Genomic DNA, 19,840 nt, shown 5'->3' with positions numbered 1-19,840 from the left:
GGAAATGGACCCTGGGTCTCCCGCCTCACGTGGAGACGCGTCCCAATTGCCATGCCAAGATTCGAGTAGAATCCCGAGGTGTCCCTCGCACCTAGGCCCGAGTCCTGACGTCGCTGAAGAAACACGTGTCTGGAAGGGCCCTCCCCGTCGTAACTCGAGAATATACACCAGGTTCCGGCCGCAACTCGAGAAAAACCATGAGACTTCCCGCTCGCCGCGAGATGAGGCCCGATTCCCCTGCACTGCGTGCAGAGCAATTCCGTGTTCCACATCAAACATGAAAGGAGCCTTGATTTCCTTGATGGCACTCCAGAGAAAACCCAAGATCACTGTCTCAAGTCTAGAGGGATCCTGAGGTCACTGGAGCAACACGAAAGAGCTCTGTGGACCCCAAATCAACTCGAGATGAGAGCTTAGTCCCTGGCTTCGACTCAAGAGGAATACCAACTTTCCACAAGCACCTCACGAGGAGGCTTCTCTCAGCTACAGGTATGTGAGAGGGACCCTGAGTTTGTGGCCTCAAGTGGAATGGACACCGAGATGCTCTGACTCGAAGTAAGGCCGGATATCCCTGCAGTGAATTGAATGCAGGCTCGTCTTGCATCTCCCAAGACGAAGGGATGTCTGAATCCCCTGTGGAGACCACAGAGAAAGACCTAGTCCTCCGCATCATCGCGAGCGGAGGCCTCACATACTTTGAAAACTCGAGAGGTCCGCGGAGATCAATGCTTCCAAAGGAGACGACGCCTGCCTCCTCTTGAAAATGGATAGTAGTCCAAGGATCCCTGTGGTACGTGGAAAGGGACCCTTGGTCTCCCGCCTCACGTGGAGACGCGTCCCAATTGCCATGACAAGACTCGAGGAGAATCCCGAGGTGTCCCTCGCACCTAGGCAGGAGTCCTTACGTCGCTGAACAAACACGTGTCTGGAAGGGCCCTCCCCGTCGTAACTCGAGAATATACCCCAGGTTCCGGCGGCAACTCGAGAAAAACCATGACACTTCCCCCTCACCGCGAGATGAGGCCCGATTCCCCTGCACTGCGTGCAGAGCAGTTCCGTGTTCCACATCAAATGTGAAAGGATCCTTGATTTCCTTGATGGCACTCCAGAGAAAACCCAAGATCACTGTCTCAAATCTAGAGTGATCCTGAGGTCACTGGACCAACAGGAAAGGGCTTCGTGGACCCCAAATCAACTCGAGATGAGAGCTTAGTCCCTGGCTTAAACTCAAGAGGAATACCAACTTTCCACAAGCACCTCAAGAGGAGGCTTCTCTCAGCTACATGTATATTTGAGGGACCCTGAGTTTGTGGCCTCAAGTGGAATGGACACCGAGATGCTCTGACTCGAAGTAAGGCCAGATATCCCTGCAGTGATTTGAATGCAGGTTCGTGTTGCATCTCCCAAGATGAAGGGATGTCTGAATCCCCTGTGGAGACCACAGAGAAAGACCTAGTCCTCCGCCTCAACGCGAACGGAGGCCTCACATTCTTTGAAAACTCGAGAGGTCCGCGGAGATCAATGCTTCCAAAGGAGATGATGCCTGACTCCTCTTGCAAATGGATAGGAGTCCCAGGATCACTGTGGCACGTGGAAAGGGACCCTGGGTCTCCCGCCTCACGTGGAGACGCGTCCCAATTGCCATGCCAAGACTCGAGGAGAATCCCGAGTTCCCTCGCACCTAGGCAGGAGTCCTGACGTCGCTGAACAAACACGTGTCTGCAAGGGCCCTCCCCGTCGAAACTCGAGAATATAACCCCGGTTCCGGCCACAACTCGAGAAAAACCATGAGACTTCCAGCTCGCCGCGAGATGAGGCCCGATTCCCCTGCACTGCGTGCAGAGCAATTCCGTGTTCCACATCAAACGTGAAAGGAGCCTTGATTTCCTTGATGGCACTCCAGAGAAAACCCAACATCACTGTCTCAAGTCTAGAGGGATCCTGAGGTCACTGGAGCAACACGAAAGGGCTCCGTGGACCCCAAATCAACTCGAGATGATAGCTTAGTCCCTGGCTTCGACTCAAGAGGAATACCGACTTTCCACAAGCACCTCAAGAGGAGGCATCTCTCAGCCACAGGTATGTGAGAAGGACCCTCAGTTTCTGGCCTCAAGTGGAATGGACACCGAGATGCTCTGACTCGAAATAAGGCCGGATATCCCTGCAGTGAATTGGATGCAGGCTCGTCTTGCATCTCCCAAGACGAAGCGATGACTGAATCCCCTGTGGAGACCACAGAGAAAGACCTAGTCCTCCGCCTCATCGCGACCGGAGGCCTCACAAAATTTGAAAACTCGAGAGGTCCGTGGAGATCAATGCTTCCAAAGGAGACGATGCCTGACTCTTCTTGAAAATGGATAGGAGTCCCAGGATCCCTGTGGCACGTGGAAAGGGACCCTGGGTCTCCCGCCTCACGTGGAGACGCGTCCCAATTGCCATGCCAAGACTCGAGGAGAATCCCGAGGTGTCCCTCGCACCTAGGCAGGAGTCCTGACGTCGCTGAACAAACATGTGTCTGGAAGGGCCCTCCCCATCGTAACTCGAGAATATACCCCTGGTTCCGGCGTTACTCGAGAAAAACCACGAGACTTCCCCCTCGCCGCGAGATGAGGCCCGATTCCCCTGCACTGCGTGCAGAGCAATTCCGTGTTTCACATCAAACGTGAAAGGAGCCTTGATTTCCTTGATGGCACTCCAGAGAAAACCAAAGATCACTGTCTCAAGTCTAGAGGGATCCTGAGGTCACTGTAGCAACAAGAAAGGGCTCCGTGGACCCCAAATCAACTCGAGATGAGAGCTTAGTCCCTGGCTTCGACTCAAGAGGAATACCAACTATCCACAAGCCCCTGAAGAGTTGGCTTCTCTCAGCCACAGGTATGTGAGAAGGACCCTGAGTTTGTGGCCTCAAGTGGAATGGACACCGAATGCTCTGACTCGAAGTAAGGCCGGATATCCCTGCAGTGAATTGAATGCAGGCTCGTCTTGCATCTCCCAAGACGAAGGGATGCCTGAATCCCCTGTGGAGACCACAGAGAAAGACCTAGTCCTCCGCCTCAACGCGACTGGAGGCCTCACATCCTTTGAAAACTCGAGAGGTCCGCGGAGATCAATGCTTCCAAAGGAGACGATGCCTGACTCCTCTTGAAAATGGATAGGCGTCCCAGGATCCCTGTGGCACGTGGAAAGGGACCCTGGGTCTCCCGCCTCACGTGGAGACGCGTCCCAATTGCCATGCCAAGAATCGAGGAGAATCCCGAGGTGTCCCTCGCACCTAGGCAGGAGTCCTGACGTCGCTGAACAAACACGTGTCTGGAAGGGCCCTCCCCGTCGTAACTCGAGAATATACCACAGGTTCCGGCCGCAACTCGAGAAAAACCATGAGACTTCCCCCTCGCCGCGAGATGAGGCCCGATTGCTCTGCACTTCGTGCAGAGCAATTCCGTGTTCCACATCAAACGAGAAAGGAGCCTTGATTTCCTTGATGGCACTCCAGAGAAAACCCAAGATCACTGTTTCAAGTCTAGAGGGATCCTGAGGTCACGGGAGCAACAAGAAAGGGCTCCGTGGACCCCAAATCAACTCGAGATGAGAGCTTAGTCCCTGGCTTCGACTCAAGAGGAATACCGACTTTCCACAAGCACCTCAAGAGGAGGCTTCTCTAAGCTACAGGTATGTGAGAGGGACCCTGAATTTGTGGCCTCAAGTGTAATGGACACCGAGATGCTCTGACTCGAAGTAAGGCCGGATATCCCTCCAGTGAATTGACTGCAGGCTCGTCTTGCATCTCCCAAGACGAAGGGATGTCTGAATCCCCTGTGGAGACGACAGAGAAAGACCTATTCCTCCGCCTCATCGCGACCGGAGGCCTCAGATCCTTTGAAAACTCGAGAGGTCTGCGGAGATCATTGTTTCCAAAGAGACGTTGCCTGACTCCTCTTGAAAATGGATAGGAGTCCCAGGATCCCTGTGGCACGTCGAAAGGGACCCTGGGTCACCCGCCTCACGTGGAGATGCGTCCCAATTGCCATGCCAAGACTCAAGGAGAATCCCGAGGTGTCTCTCGCACCTAGGCAGGAGTCCTGACGTCGCTGAACAAACACGTGTCTGGAAGGGCCCTCCCCGTCGTAACTCGAGAATATACCCCAGGTTCCGGCCGCAACTTGAGAAAAACCATGAGACTTCTCCTCGACGCGAGATGAGGCCCGATACCCCTGCACTGCGTGCAGAGCAATTCCGTGTTCCACATCAAACGTGAAAGGAGCCTTGATTTCCTTGATGGCACTCCAGAGAAAACCCAAGATCACTGTCTCAAGTCTAGAGGGATCCTGAGGTCACTGGAGCAACACGAAAGGGCTCCATGGACCCCAAATCAACTCGACATGAGAGCTTAGTCCCTGGCTTCGACTCAAGAGGAATACCAACTTTCCACAAGCACCTCAAGAGGAGGCTTCTCTCAGCTACAGGTATGTGAGAAGGACCCTCAGTTTGTGGCCTCAAGTGGAATGGACACCGAGATGCTCTGACTCGAAATAAGGCCGGATATCCCTGCAGTGAATTGGATGCAGGCTCATCTTGCATCTCCCAAGACGAAGCGATGACTGAATCCCATGTGGAGAACACAGAGAAAGACCTAGTCCTCCGCCTCATCGCGACAGGAGGCCTCACATCATTTGAAAACTCGAGAGGTCCGTGGAGATCAATGCTTCCAAAGGAGACGATGCCTGACTCTTCTTGAAAATGGATAGGAGTCCCAGGATACCTGTGGCACGAGGAAAGGACACTGGGTCTCCCGCCTCACGTGGAGATGCGTCCCAATTGCCATGCCAAGAATGGAGGAGAATCCTGAGTTGTCCCTAGCACCTAGGCAGGAGTCCTCACATCGCTGAACAAACACGTGTCTGGAAGGGCCCTACCCGTCGTAACTCGAGAATATACCCCAGGTTCGGTCCGCAACTCGAGAAAAACCATGAGACTTCCCCCTCGCAGCGAGATGAGGCCCGATTCCCCTGCACTGCGTGCAGAGCAATTCCGTGTTCCAAATCAAACGTGAAAGGAGCCTTGATTTCCTTGATGGCACTCCAGAGGAAACTCAAGATCACTGTCTCAAGTCTAGAGGGATCCTGAGGTCACTGGAGCAAGACGAAAGGGCTCCGTTGACCCCAAATCAACTCGAGATGAGAGCTTAGTGTTTGGCTTCGACTCAAGAGGAATATCAACTTTCCACAAGCACCTCAAGAGGAGGCTTCTCTCAGCTACAGGTATGTGAGAGGGACCCTGAGTGTGTGGCCTCAAGTGGAATGGACACCGAGATGCTCTGACTCGAAGTAAGGCCGGATATCCCTGCAGTGAATTGAATGCAGGCTCGTCTTGCATCTCCCAAGACGAAGGGATGTCTGAATGCCCTGTGGAGACCACAGAGAAAGACCTAGTTCTCCGCCTCATCGCGACCGGAGGCCTCACATCCTTTGAAAACTCGAGAGGTCCGCGGAGATCAATGTTTCCAAAGGAGACGATGCCTGACTCCTCTTGAAAATGGATAGGAGTCCCAGGATCCCTGTGGACGTGGGAAGGGACCCTGGGTCTCCCGCCTCAGGTGGAGACGCGTCCCAATTGCCATGCCAAGACTCGAGGAGAATCCCGATGTGTCCCTCGCACCAAGGCAGGTGTCCTGACGTCGCTGAACAAACACTTGTCTGGAAGGGCCCTCCCCGTTGTAACTCGAGAATATAACCCAGGTTCCGTCCGCAACTCGAGAAAAACCATGAGACTTCCCCTTCGGTGCGATATGAGGCCCGATTCCCCTGCACTGCGTGCAGAGCAATTCTGTGTTCCACATCAAACGTGAAAGGAGCCTTGATTTCCTTGATGGCACTCCAGAGAAAACCCAAGATCACTGGCTCTAGTCTAGAGGGATCCTGAGGTCACTGTAGCAACACGAAAGGGCTCCGTGGACCCCAAATCAACTCGAGATGAGAGCTTAGTCCCTGGCTTCGACTCAAGAGGAATACCAAGTTTCCACAAGCACCTCAAGAGGAGGCTTCTCTCAGCTACATGTATGTGAGAGGGACCCTGAATGTGTGGCCTCAAGTGGAATGGACACCGAGATGCTCTGCCTCGAAGTAAGGCCGGATATCCCTGCAGTGAATTGAATGCCGGCTCGTCTTGAATCTCCCAAGACGAAGGGATGTCTGAATCCCCTGTTGAGACCACAGAGAAAGACCTAGTTCTCTGCCTCATCGCGACCGGAGGCCTCACATCCTTTGAAAATTCGAGAGGTCCGCGGAGATCAATGCTTCCAAAGGAGACGATGCCTGACTCCTCTTGAAAATGGATAGGAGTCCCAGCATCCCTGTGGCAAGTGGAAAGGGACCCTGGGTCTCCCGCCTCACGTGGAGACGCGTTCCAATTGCCATTGCAAGACTAGTGGAGAATCGCGAAGTGTCCCTCGCACCTAGGCAGGAGTCCTGACGTCGCTGAACAAACACGTGTCTGGAAGGGCCCTCCCCGTCGTAACTCGAGAATATACCCCAGGTTCCGGCCGCAACTCGAGAAAAACCATGAGACTTCCTCCTCGCCGCGAGATGAGGCCCGATTCCCCTGCACTGCGTGCAGAGCAAATCCCTGTTCCACATCAAACGTGAAAGGAGCCTTGATTTCCTTGATGGCACTCCAGATAAACCCAAGATCACTGTCTCAAGTCTAGAGGGATCCTCAGGTCACTGGAACAACACGAAAGGGCTCCGTGGACCCCAAATCTACTCGAGATGAGAGCTTATTCCTTGGCTTCGAGTCAAGAGGAATACCAACATTCCACAAGCACCTCAAGAGGAGGATTCTCTCAGCTACAGGTATGGGAGAGGAACCCTGAGTTTGTGGCCTCAAGTGGAATGGACACCGAGATGCTCTGACTCGAAGTAAGGCCGGATATCCCTGCAGTGAATTGAATGCAGGCTCGTCTTGCATCTCCCAAGACGAAGGGATGTCTGAATCCCCTGTGGAGACCACAGAGAAAGACCTAGTCCTCCGCCTCATCGCGACCGGAGGCCTCACATCCTTTGAAAACTCGAGAGGTCCGCGGAGATCAATGCTTCCAAAGGAGACGATGCTTGACTCCTCTTGAAAATGGATAGGAGTCCCAGGATCCCTGTGGCAAGTGGAAAGGGACCCTGGGTCTCCCGCCTCACGTGGAGACGCGGCCCAATTGCCATGTCAAGACTCGAGGAGAATCCCGAGGTGTCCCTCGCACCTAGGCAGGAGTCCTGACGTCGCTGAACAAACACGTGTCTGGAAGGGCCCTCCCCGTCGTAACTCGAGAATATACCCCAGGTTCCGGCCGCAACTCGAGAAAAACCATTAGACTTCCCCCTCGCCGCGAGATGAGGCCCGATTCCCCTGCACTGCGTGCAGAGCAATTCCGTGTTCCACATCAAACGTGAAAGGGGCCTTGATTTCCTTGATGGCACTCCAGAGAAAACCCAAGATCACTGTCTCAAGTCTAGAGGGATCCTGAGGTCACTGGAGCAACACGAAAGGGCTCCGTGGAAACCAAATCAACTCGAGATGAGAGCTTAGTCCCTGGCTTCAACTCAAGGGGAATACCAACTTTCAACAAGCACGTCAAGAGGAGGCTTCTCTCAGCTACAGGTATGTGAGAGGGACCATGAGTCTCTGGCCTCAAGTGGAATGGACACCGAGATGCTCTGACTCGAAGTAAGGACAGATATCCCTGCAGTGAATTGGATGCAGGCTCGTCTTCCATCTCCCAAGACGAAGGGATGTCTGAATCGCCTGTGGAGGCCACAGAGAAAGACCTAGTTCTCGCCACATTGCGACCGGAGTACTCAAATCCTTTGAAAACTCGAGAGGTGCACGGAGATCAATGCTTCCAAAGGAGACGATGCCTGACTCCTCTTGAAAATGGATAGGAGTCCCAGGATCCCTGTGCCACGTGGAAAGGGACCCTGGGTCTCCCGCCTCACGTGGAGACGCGTCCCCATTGCCCTGACAAGACTCGAGGAGAATCGCGAGGTGTCCTCGCACCTAGGCAGGAGTCCTGACGTCGCTGAACAAACACGTGCCTGGAAGGGCCCTCCCCGTCGTAACACGAGAATATACCCCAGGTTCCGGCCGCAACTCGAGAAAAACAAAGAGCCTACCCCCTCGCCGCGAGATGAGCCCCGATTCCCCTGCACTGCAAGCAGAGCAATTCCGTGTTCCAAATCAAACGTGAAAGGAGACTTGATTTCCTTGATGGCACTCCAGAGAAAACCCAAGATCACTGTCTCAAGTCTAGAGGGATCCTGAGGTCACTGGAGCAACACGAAAGGGCTCCGTGGACCCCAAATCAACTCGAGATGACAGCTTAGTCCCTGGCTTAGACTCAAGAGGAATACCAACTTCCACAAGCACCTCAAGAGGAGGCTTCTCTCAGTTACAGGTATGTGAGAGGGACCCTGAGTTTGTGACCTCAAGTGGAATGGACACCGAGATGCTCTGACTCGAAGTAAGGCCGGATATCCGTGCAGTGAATTGAATGCAGGCTCGTCTTGCATCTCCCAAGACGAAGGGATGTCTGAATCCGCTGTGGAGACCACCGAGAAAGACCCAGTCCTCCGCTTCATCGCGACCGGAGGCCTCACATCCTTTGAAAACTCGAGAGGTCCGCGGAGATCAATGCTTCCAAAGGAGTCGATGCCTGACTCCTCTTGAAAATGGATAGCAGTCCCAGGATCCCTGTGGCACGTGGAAAGGGACCCTGGGTCTCCCGCCTCAAGGGGAGACGCGTCCCAATTGCCATGCCAAGACTCGAGGAGAATCCCTAGGTGTCCCTCGCACCTAGGCAGGAGTCCTGACGTCGCTGAACAAACACGTGTCTGGAAGGAACCTCCCCGTCGTAACTCGAGAATATACCCCAGGTTCCGGCCGCAACTCGAGAAAAACCATGAGACTTCCCCCTCGCCGCAAGATGAGGCCCGATTCCCCTGCACTGCGTGGAGAGCAATTCCGTGTTCCACATCAAACGTGAAAGGAGACTTGATTTCCTTGATGGCACTCCAGAGAAAACCCAAGATCACTGTCTCAAGTCTACAGGGATCCTGAGGTCACTGGAGCAACACGAAAGGGCTCCGTGGACCCCAAATAAACTCGAGATGAGAGCTTAGTCCCTGGCTGCGACTCAAGAGGAATACCAACTTTCCACAAGCACTTCAAGAGGAGGCTTCATTCAGCTACAGGTATGTGAGAGGGAAACTGAGTTTCTGGCCTCAAGTGGAATGGACACCGAGATGCTCTGACTCAAAGTAAGGCCAGATATCCCTGCAGTGAATTGAATGCAGGCTCGTCTTGCATCTCCCAAGACGAAGGGATGTCTGAATCCCCTGTGGAGACGACAGCGAAAGACCTAGTCCTCCGCCTCAACGCGACCGGAGGCCTCACATCCTTTGAAAACTCGAGAGATCTGCGGATATCAATGCTTCCCAAGGAGACGATGCCTGACTCCTCTTGAAAATGGATAGGAGTCCCAGGATCCCTGTGGCACGTGGAAAGGGACCCTGGGTCTCCCGCCTCACGTGGAGACGCGTCCCAATTGCCATGCCAAGACTCGAGGAGAATCCCGAGGTGTCCCTTGCACCTAGACAGGAGTCCTGACATCGATGAACAAACACGTGTCTGGAAGGGCCCTCCCCGTCGTAACTCGAGAATATACCCCAGGTTCCGGCCGCAACTCGAGAAAAACCATGAGACTTCCCCCTCGCCGCGAGATGAGGCCCGATTCCCCTGCACTGCGTGCAGAGCAATTCCGTGTTCCACATCAAACGTGAAAGGGGCCTTGATTTCCTTGATGGCACTCCAGAGAAAACCCAAGATCACTGTCTCAAGTCTAGAGGGATCCTGAGGTCACTGGAGCAACACGAAAGGGCTCCGTGGACCCCAAATCGACTCGAGATGAGAGCTTAGTCCCTGGCTTCGACTCAAGAAGAATACCAACTTTCCACCAGCACCTCAAGTGGAGGCTTCTCTCAGCTACAGGTATGTGAGAGAGACCCTGAGTTTGTGGCCTCATGTGGAATGGACACCGAGATGCTCTGACTCGAAGTCAGGCCGGATATCGCTGCAGTGAATTGAATGCAGGCTCGTCTTGCATCTCCCAAGAAGAAGGGATGTCTGAATCCCCTGTGGAGACCACAGAGAAAGACCTAGTCCTCCGCCTCATCGCGACCGGAGGCCTCACATCCTTTGAAAACTCGAGCGGTCCGCGCAGATCAATGCTTCCAAAGGAGACGATGCCTGACTCCTCTTTAAATGGATAGGAGTCCCAGGATCCCTGTGGCACGTGGAAAGGGACCCTGGGTCTCCCGCCTCACGTGGAGACGCGTCCCAATTGCCATGCCAAGACTCGAGGAGAATCTCTAGGTGTCCCTCGCACCTAGGCCCGAGTCCTGACGTCGCTGAACAAACACGTGTCTGGAAGGAACCTCCCCGTCGTAACTCGAGAATATACCCCAGGTTCCGGCCGCAACTCTTGAAAAACCATGAGACTTCCCCCTCGCCGCAAGATGAGGCCCGATTCCCCTGCACTGCGTGGAGAGCAATTCCGTGTTCCACATCAAACGTGAAAGGAGCCTTGATTTCCTTGATGGCACTCCAGAGAAAACCCAAGATCACTGTCTCAAGTCTAGAGGGATCCTGAGGTCACTGGAGCAACACGAAAGGGCTCCGTGGACCCCAAATCGACTCGAGATGAGAGCTTAGTCCCTGGCTTCGACTCAAGAGAAATACCAACTTTCCACAAGCATCTCAAGAGGAGGCTTCTCTCAGCTACAGGTATGTGAGAGGGACCCTGAGTTTGTGGGCTCAAGTGGAATGGACTCCGAGATGCTCTGACTCGAAGTAAGGCCGGATATCCCTGCAGTGAATTGAATGCAGGCTCGTCTTGCATCTCCCAAGAGGAAGGGATATCTGAATCCCCTGTGGAGACCACAGAGAAAGACCTAGATCTCCGCCTCATCGCGACCGGAGGCCTCACATCCTTTGAAAACTCGAGAGGTCCGCGGAGATCAATGCTTCCAAAGGAGACGATGCCTGAGTACTCTTGAAAATGGATAGGAGTCCCAGGATCCCTGTGGCACGTCGAAAGGGACCCTGTGTCTCCCGCCTCACATGAAGACGCGTCCCAATTGCCATGCCAAGTCTCCAGGAGAATCCCGAGGTGTCCCTCGCACCTAGGCAGGAGTCCTGACGTCGCTGAACAAACACGTGTCTGGAAGGGCCCTCCCCGTCGTAACTCGAGAATATACCCCAGGTTCCTGCCGCAACTCGAGAAAAACCATGAGAGATCCCCCTCGCCGCGAGATGAGGCCCGATTCCCCTGCACTGCGTGCAGAGCAATTCCGTGTTCCACATCAAACGTGAAAGGAGCCTTGATTTCCTTGATGGCACTCCAGAGAAAACCCAAGATCACTGTCTATAGTCTAGACGGATCCTGAGGTCACTGCAGCAACACGAAAGGGCTCCGTGGACCCCAAATCAACTCGAGAAGAGAGCTTAGTCCCTGGCTTCGACTCAAGAGGAATACCAACTTTCCACCAGCACCTCAAGAGGAGGCTTCTCTCAGCTACAAGTATGTGAGAGGGACCCTGAGTTTTTGGCCTCAAGTGGAATGGACACGGAGATGCTCTGACTCGAAGTAAGGCCGGATATCCCTGCAGTGAAATGAATGCAGGCTCGCCTTGCATCTCCCAAGACGAAGGGATGTCTGAATCCCCTGTAGAGACCACAGAGAAAGACCTAGTTCTCCGCCTCATCGCGACCGGAGGCCTCACATCATTTGAAAACTCGAGAGGTCCGCGGAGATCAATGCTTCCAAAGGAGACGATGCCTGACTCCTCTTGAAAATGGATAGGAGTCCCAGGATCCCTGTGGCACGTGGAAAGGCACTCTGGGTCTCCCGCCTCACGTGGAGACGCGTCCCAATTGCCATGCCAAGACTCGAGGAGAATCGCGAGGTGTCCCTCGCACCTAGGCAGGAGTCCTGACGTCGCTGAACAAACACGTGTCTGGAAAGGCCCTCCCCGTCGTAACTCGAGAATATTCCCCAGGTTCCAGCCGCTTCTCGAGAAAAACCATGAGACTTCCCCCTCGCCGCGAGATGAGGCCCGATTCCCCTGCACTGCGTGCAGAGCAATTCCGTGTTCCACATCAGACGTTAAACTAGACTTGATTTCCTTGATGGCACTCCAAGGAAAACCCAAGATCACTGTCTCAAGTCTCGAGGGATCCTGAGGTCACTGTAGCAACACGAAAGGGCTCCGTGGACCCCAAATCAACTCGAGATGAGAGCTTCGTCCCTGGCTTCTACTCTAGAGGAATACCAACTTTCCACAAGCACCTCAAGAGGAGGCCTCTCTGAGATACAGGTATGTGAGAGAAACCCTGAGTTTGTGGCCTCAAGTGCAATGGACACTGTGATGCTCTGACTCGAAGTAAGGCCGGATATCCCTGCTGTGAATTGAATGCAGGCTCGTCTTGCATCTCCCAAGACGAAGGGATGTCTGAATCCACTGTGGAGACCACAGAGAAAACCTAGTTCTCCGCCCCTCGCGACCGGAGGCCTCTAATCCTTTGAAAACTCGAGAGGTCCGCGGAGATCAAGGCTTCCAAAGGAGACGATGCCTGACTCCTCTTGAAAATGGATAGGAGTCCCAGGATCCCTGTGGCACGTGGAAAGGGACACTGGGTCTTCCGCCTCATGTGGAGATGCGTCCCAATTGCCATGCCAAGACTCGAGGAGAATCCCGAGTTGTCCCTCGCACCTAGGCAGGAGTCCTCACGTCGCTGAACAAACACGTGTCTGGAAGGGTCCTCCCCGTCGCAACTCGAGAATATACCCCAGGTTCCGGCGCAACTCGAGAAAAACCATGAGCCTTCCCCCTCGCCGCGAGATGAGTCCCGATTCCCCTGCACTGCGTGCAGAGCAATTCCGTGTTCCACATCAAACGTGAAAGGAGCCTTGATTTCCTTGATGGCACTCCAGAGAAAACCCAAGATCACTGTATCAAGTCTAGAGGGATCCTGAGGTCACTGTAGCAACACGAAAGGGCTCCGTGGACCCCAAATCAAATAGAGATGAGAGCTTCGTCCCTCACTTCGACTCAAGAGGAATAGCACCTTTCCACAAGCACCTCAAGAGGAGGCTTCTCTCAGCTACAGGTATGTGAGAGGGACCCTGAGTTTGTGGCCTCAAGTGGAATGGACACGGAGATGCTCTGACTCGAAGTAAGGCCGGATATCCCTGCAGTGAATTGAATGCAGGCTCGCCTTGCATCTCCCAAGACGAAGGGATGTCTGAATCCCCTGTGGAGACCACAGAGAAAGACCTAGTTCTCCGCCTCATCGCGACCGGAGGCCTCACATACTTTGAAAACTCGAGAGGTCCGCGGAGATCAATGCTTCCAAAGGAGACGATGCCTGACTCCTCTTGAAAATGGATAGGAGTCCCAGGATCCCTGTGGCACGTGGAAAGGGACCCTGGGTCTCCCGCCTCACGTGGAGACGCGTCCCAATTGCCATGCCAAAACTCGAGGAGAATCCCGAGGTGTCCCTCGAACCTAGGCAGGGGTCCTGACGTCGCTGAACAAACACGTGTCTGGAAGGGCCCTCCCCGTCGTAACTCGAGAATATACCCCAGGTTCCGGCCGCAGCTCGAGAAAAACCATGAGACTTCCCCCTCGCCGTGAGATGAGGCCCGATTCCCCTGCACTGCGTGCAGAGCAATTCCGTGTTCCACATCAAACGTGAAAGGAGCCTTGATTTCCTTGATGGCACTCCAGAGAAAACCCAAGATCACTGTCTCAAGTCTAGAGGGATCCTGAGGTCACTGTAGCAACACAAAAGGTCTCCGTGGACCCCAAATCACCTCGAGATGAGAGCTTAGTCCCTGGCTTCGACTCAAGAGTCATATCAACTTGCCACAAGCACCTCAAGAGGAGGCTTCTCTCAGCTACAGGTATGTGAGAAGGACCCTGAGTTTGTGGCCTCAAGTGGAATGGACACCGAGATGCTCTGGCTAGAAGTAAGGCCGGATATCCCTGCAGTGAATTGAATGCAGGCTCGTCTTGCATCTCCCAAGACGAAGGGATGTCTGAATCCCCAGTGGAGACCACAGAGAAAGACCTAGTTCTCCGCCTCATCACGACCGGAGGCGTCACATCCTTTGAAAACTCGAGAGGTCCACGGAGATCAATGCTTCCAAAGGAGACGATGCCTGACTCCTCTTGAAAATGGATAGGAGTCCCAGGATCCCTGTGTCACGTGGAAAGGGACCTTGGGTCTCCCGCCTCACGTGGAGACGCCTCCCAATTGCCATGCCAAGACTCGAAGAGAATCCCGAGGTGTCCCTCGCACCTAGGCAGCAGTCCTGACTTCGCTGAACAAACACGTGTCTGGAAGGGCCCTCCCCGTCGAAACTCGAGAAAATACCCCAGGTTCCAGCCGCAACTCGAGAAAAACCATGAGACTTCCCCCTCGCCGCGAGATGAGGCCCGATTCCCCTGCACTGCGTGCAGAGCAATTCCGTGTTCCACATCAAACGTGAAAGGAGCCTTGATTTCCTTGATGGCACTCCAGAGAAAATCTAAGATCACTGTCTCAAGGCTAGAGGGATCCTGAGGTCACTGGAGCAACACGAAAGGGCTCCATTGACCCTAAATCAACTCGAGATGAGAGCTTCGTCCCTGGCTTCTACTCTAGAGGAATACCAACTTTCCACAAGCACCTCAAGAGGAGGCTTCTCTGAGATACAGGTATGTGAGAGAAACCCTGAGTTTGTGGCCTCAAGTGCAATGGACACTGTGATGCTCTGACTCGAAGTAAGGCCGGATATCCCTGCAGTGAATTGAATACAGGCTCGTCTTGCATCTCCCAAGACGAAGGGATGTCTGAATCCCCTGTGGAGACCACAGAGAAAGACCTAGTAGTCCGCCTCATCACGACCGGAGGCATCACATCCGTTGAAAACTCGAGAGGTCCGCGGAGATCAATGCTTCCAAAGGAGACGATGCCTGACTCCTCTTGAAAATGGATAGGAGTCCCAGGATCCCTGTGGCACGTGGAAAGGGACCCTGGGTCTCCCACCTCACGTGGAGATGCGTCCCAATTGCCATGCCAAGATTCGAGGAGAATCCCGAGTTGTGCCTCACACCTAGGCAGGAGTCCTGACTTCGCTGAACAAACACGTGTCTGGAAGGGCCCTCCCCTTCGTAACTCGAGAACATACACCAAGTTCCGGCCGCAACTCGAGAAAACACATGAGACTTCCCCCTCGCCGCGAGATGAGGCCCGATTCCCCTGCACTGCATGCAGAGCAATTCCGTGTTCCACGTCAAACGTGAAAGGAGCCTTGATTTCCTTGATGGCACTCCAGAGAAAACCCAAGATCGCTGTCTGAAGTCTAGAGGGATCCTGAGGTCACTGTAGCAACAGGAAAGGGCTCCGTGGACCCCAAATCAACTCGAGATGAGAGCGTAGTCCCTGGCTTCGACTCAAGAGGAATACCAACTTTCCACAAGCACCTCAAGAGGAGGCTTCTCTCAGCTACAGGTATGTGAGAGGGACCCTGAGTTTGTGGCCTCAAGTGGAATGGACACTGTGATGCTCTGACTCGAAGTAAGGCCAGATATCCCTGCAGTGAATTGAATGCAGGCTCGTCTTGCATCTCCCAAGACGACAGGATGTCTGAATCCCCCTGGAGACCACAGAGAAAGACCTCGTTCTCCGCCTCATCGCGACCGGAGGCCTCTAATCCTTTGAAAACTCGAGAGGTCCACGGAGATCAATGCTTCCAAAGGAGACGATGCCTGACTCCTCTTGAAAATGGATAGGAGTCCCAGGATCCCTGTGGCACGTGGAAAGTGACACTGGGCCTCCTGCCTCACGTGGAGACGTGTCCCAATTGCCATTCCAAGACTCGAGGAGAATCCCGAGGTGTCCCTCGCACCTAGGCAGGAGTCCTGACGTCGCTGAACAAACACGTGTCTGGAAGGGCCCTCCCCGTTGTAACTCCAGAATATACCCCAGGTTCCGGCCGCAACTCGAGAAAAACCATGAGACTTCCCCCTAGCGGCAAGATGAGGCCCGATTCCCCTGCACTGCGAGCAAAGCAATTCCGTGTTCCACATCAAACGTGAAAGGAGCCTTGATTACCTTGATGGCACTCCAGAGAAAACCCAAGATCACTGTCTCAATTCTAGAGGGATCCTGAGGTCACTGTAGCAACACGAAAGGGCTTCGTGGGCCGCAAACAACTCGAGATGAGAGCTTCGTCCCTGCCTTCGACTCAATAGGAATACCAACTTTCCACAAGCACCTCAAGAGGAGGCTTCTGTCACCTTCAGGTATGTGAGAGGGACCCTGAGCTGGTGGCCTCAAGTCGAATGGATAGCGTGATGCTCTGACTCGAAGTAAGGCCGGATATCCCTGCAGTGAATTGAATGCAGGCTCGTTTTGCATCTCCCAAGAGGAAGGGATGTCTGAATCCACTGTGGAGACCACAGAGAAAGACCTAGTTCTCCGCCTCATCCCGAATTGAGGCCTCACATCCTTTGAAACCTCGAGAGGTGTGCGGAGATCAATGCTTCCAAAGGAGACGATGCCTGACTCCTCTTGAAAATGGATAGGGGTCCCAGGATCCCTGTGGCACGTGGAAAGGGACCCTGGGTCTCCCGCCTCACGTGGAGACGCGGCCCAATTGCCATGCCAAGACTCGAGGAGAATCCCGAGTTGTACCTCGCACCTAGGCAGGAGTCCTGACGTCGCTGAACAAACAGGTGTCTGGAAGGGCCCTCCCCGTCGTAACTCGAGAACATACCCCAGGTTCCGGCCGCAACTCGACAAAAACCATGAGAATTCCCCCTCGCCGCGAGATGAGGCCCGATTCCCCTGCACTGCGTGCAGAGCAATTCCGTGTTCCACATCAAACGTGAAAGGAGCCTTGATTTCCTTGATGGCACTCCAGAGAAAAGCCAAGATCACTGTCTCAAGTCTAGAGGGATCCTGAGGTTACTGTAGCAACACGAAAGAGCTCCGTGGACCCCAAATCAACTCGAGATGAGAGCTTACTCCCTGGCTTCGACTCAAGAGGAATACCAACTTTCCACAAGCACCTCAAGATGAGGTTTCTCTCAGCTACATTTATGTGAGAGGGACCCTGAGTGTGTGGCCTCAAATGTAATGGACACCGAGATGCACTGATTCGAATAAAGGCCGGATATCCCTGCAGTGAATTGAATGCAGGCTCGTCTTGCATCTCCTAAGAAGAAGGGATGTATGAATCCCCTGTGGAGACCATAGAGAAAGACATTGTTCTCCGCCTCATCGCGACGTGAGTCCTCACATCCTTTGAGAACTCGAGAGGTCCGCGGAGATCAATGCTTCCAAAGGAGACGATGCCTGACTCCTCTTGAAAATGGATAGGAGTCCCAGGATCCCTGTGGCACATGGAAAGGGACCCTGGATCTCCCGCCTCACGTGGAGACGCGTCCCAATTGCCATGACAAGACTCGAGGAGAATCCCGAGGTGTCCCTCGCACCTAGGCAGGAGTCCTGACGTCGCTGAACAAAAACGTGTCTGGAACGGACCTCCCCGTCGTAACTCGAGAATATACCCCAGGTTCCGGCCGCAACTCGAGAAAAACCATGAGACTTCCCCCTCGCCGCGAGATGAGGCCCGATTCCCCTGCACTGCGTGCAGAGCAATTCCGTGTTCCACATCAAACGTGAAAGGAGCCTTGATTTCCTTGATGGCACTCCAGAGAAAACCCGAGATCACTGTCTCAAGTCTAGAGGGATCCTGAGGTCACTGTAGCAACATGAAATGGGTCCATGGACCCCAAATCAACTCGTGATGAGAGCTTATTCATTGGCTTCGACTCTAGAGGAAGAGCAACTTTCCACAAGCACCTCAAGAGGAGGCTTCTCTCAGATAAAGTTATGTGAGAGGGCCCTGAGTTGGGGATTCAAGTGGAATGGACACCGAGAAGCTCTGACTCGAAGTAAGGCTGGATATCCCTGCAGTGATTTGAATGCAGGCTCGTCTTGCATCTCCCAAGACGAAGGGATGTCTGAATACCCTGTGGATACCACAGAGAAAGACGTAGTTCTCCCTCTCATGGCGACCGGAGGCATCACATCTTTGAAAACTCGAGAGGTCCGCGGAGATCAATGCTTCCTAAGGAGACGATGCCTGACTCCTCTTGAAAATGGATAGGAGTCCAAGAAACCCTGTGGCACGTGGAACGGGAACCTGGGTCTTCCGCCTCACATGGAGACGCGTCCCAATTGCCATGCCAAGACTCGAGGATAATCCCGAGGTGTCCCTCACACCTAAGCAGGAGTCCTGACGTCACTGAACAAACAAGTGTCTGGAAGGGCCCTCCCCGTCGTATCTCGAGAATATACCCCGGGTTCCGGCCGCAATTCGAGAAAAACCATAAGACTTCCCCCTCGCCTTGAGATGTGGCCCGATTCTCCTGCACTGCGTGCAGACCAATTCCGTGTTCCACATCAAACTTGAAAGGATTCTTGATTTCCTTGATGGCACTCCAAAGAAAAGCCAAGATCACTGTCTCAAGTCTAGAGGGATCCTGAGGTCACTGTAGCAACCCGAAAGTGCTCCGTGCACCCCAAATCAACTCGAGATGAGAGCTTTGTCCATGGCTTTGACTCAAGAGGAATACCAACTTTCCAAAAGCTCCTCAAGAGGAGGTTTCTCTCAGCTACAGGTATGTGAGAGGGACCCTGAGTTTGTGGCCTCAAGTGGAATGGACACCGAGATGCTCTGACTCAATGTAAGGCCGGATATCCCTGCAGTGAATTGAATGCAGGCTCGTCGTGGATCTCCCAAGACGAAGGGATGTCTGAATCCCCTGTGGACACCACAGACAAAACCTAGATCTCCGCCTCATCGCGAACATAGGCCTCACATACTTTGAAAACTCGAGAGGTCCGCGGAGATCAATGCTTCCTAAGGAGACGATGCCTGACTCCTCTTGAAAATGGATAGGAGTCCCAGAATCCCTGTGGCACGTGGAAAGGGACCCTGGGTCTTGCGCCTCACTGGAGACGCGTCCCAATTGCCAGGCCAAGGCTCAAGGAGAATCCCGAGGTGTCCCTCGCACCTAGGCAGGAGTCCTGACGTCACTGAACAAACACGTGTCTGGAAGGGCCCTCCCCATCGTAACTCGAGAATATACCCCAGGTTCTGACTGCAACTCGAGAAAAACCATGAGCCTTCCCAGTCGCCGCAAGATGAGGCCCGATTCCCCTGCACTGCGTGCAGAGCAATTCCGTGTTCCACATCAAACGTGAAAGGAGCCTTGATTTACTTGATGGCACTCCAGAGAAACCCCAAGATCACTGTCTCAAGTCGAGAGGGATCCTGAGGTCACTGTAGCAACACGAAAGGGGTCCGTGGACTCCAAATCAACTCGAGATGAGAGCTTCGTCCCTGGCTTCGACTCAAGAGGAATACCAACTTTCCACGAGCACCTCAAGATGAGGCTTCTCTCAGCTAAAGGTATGTGAGAGGGAACCTGTGTTTGTGGCCTCAAGTAGAATGGACACCGAGATGCTCTGACTCGAAGTAAGGCCGGACATCCCTGCAGTGAATTGAATGCAGGCTCGTCTTGCATCTCGCAAGACGAAGGGATGTCTGAATCCACTGTGGAGACCACAGAGAAAGACCTAGTTCTCCGCCTCATCACGACCGGAGGCGTCACATCCTTTGAAAACTCGAGAGGTCCGCGGAGATCAATGCTTGTAAAGGAGACGATGCCTGACTCCTCTT

This window comes from Dama dama, chromosome 33 (genome assembly GCF_033118175.1).
Source record: "Dama dama isolate Ldn47 chromosome 33, ASM3311817v1, whole genome shotgun sequence".
Lineage (NCBI taxonomy): Eukaryota > Metazoa > Chordata > Mammalia > Artiodactyla > Cervidae > Dama > Dama dama.
Note: the sequence above shows the minus strand (reverse complement) of the source record.